Source organism: Priapulus caudatus, unplaced genomic scaffold (assembly GCF_000485595.1).
Source record: "Priapulus caudatus unplaced genomic scaffold, Priapulus_caudatus-5.0.1 Scaffold191, whole genome shotgun sequence".
In the NCBI taxonomy this organism is placed as follows: Eukaryota; Metazoa; Priapulida; class Priapulimorpha; order Priapulimorphida; family Priapulidae; genus Priapulus; species Priapulus caudatus.
In genome coordinates this window covers 90,613-91,906 of record NW_014577252.1, presented here as the reverse complement: position 1 = coordinate 91,906, position 1,294 = coordinate 90,613, and positions in this window count along the sequence as shown.

Here is a 1,294-nt window from a genome sequence, read left to right as displayed (position 1 = left end):
CTTCTAGGTCATAGAACAATAATTTACTTGGATCATAAACCCACCGTTTTCTACTAACGGCGAAAACATTAACTAACGTCCGCTTGCAGAGATGGGCAGTAGTATTATTCGAGTATGAGCAGGTACGTACAATGTGCAAGCAGATGCGCTCAGCCGGCTGGCAACAAACCCAGCTAACAGGGAGGCTAACAACGAGAGTGAGAGTGAGAGTAAGAATGTGGGTGACACATGTTTCGCGATCAATGCGGTCCCAGATAGAAAGCAGGTCAGCGACCCGCAGCAGGCTATTAATACTCACCCACCGTCGTGCGCGCCCTCGGGTGTTACAAATAGAGCGGAATTTCGTAACTTGCAAAAACAGGACGTTGAGCTCGCCAGTATTATTAATGTTTTGGCCCAACCGCATGTAACTTTACACCAAATTAAATTAGTAGAGGCATATTATATGGAGGAAAAGATATTGTGTCATTTGTTTACGACTTCCACTACTAATCCCCCTTTTTACAAGTCGTTATTCCGCGCTCATTAGTAGAGACTGTTATGTATGCGTGTCACTCATCGCCGCATGCTGCACACTACACCTTGGGTTTGATAAGACATACCGTAAAATAGCGGATCAATATTTCTGGCCACGCATGTATCATCAAATTCATAAATATGTTAAAGAATGTGTGCAGTGTAATGCTAGGAAGTTACGTAGAGTTAATGCCCCACTGCATGAAGCCCCTATGCCGACAGCGGTGAATGAGACAGTCAGCATAGATGTCGTAGGGACGTTGCTGATGACAGAGGAAGGGTATAGATATATAGTTACATTTGTCGATCTTTACTCCTCGTACCCGGAATGCTATTACACGACTAATAAATCGTCGGCGACAATTGCTAATCTAATTCTTAATTCATACATCCCAACGCATGGCTGCCCACCTCGTTTTCTTACAGACCGAGGGTTAGAATTTTGTAACTCGTTAATGAAACGAATTTCAGAAGTCTTCCGCATACATCATGTCACTACGGTGCCATTTCATCCCGCGTCCAACGCAGTATGCGAAAGGTTTCATCGCACGATGGCATCAATGATAGCATGCTTAGTAACGGAAAAACATACTGAATGGCAACGAGTATTGGGGCCCATTCTCTTTGCATACAGGACGGCAAAACATGCTACATCCGGATTTTCTTCCTTCTTTCTTATGTACGGCAGATCACCAGTACTCCTATTAGATATGCTATTGTTACCTCGTGACCACCTGTATGCAAAGGATCCGGTATCAATCGCGTTAGATTACATGCA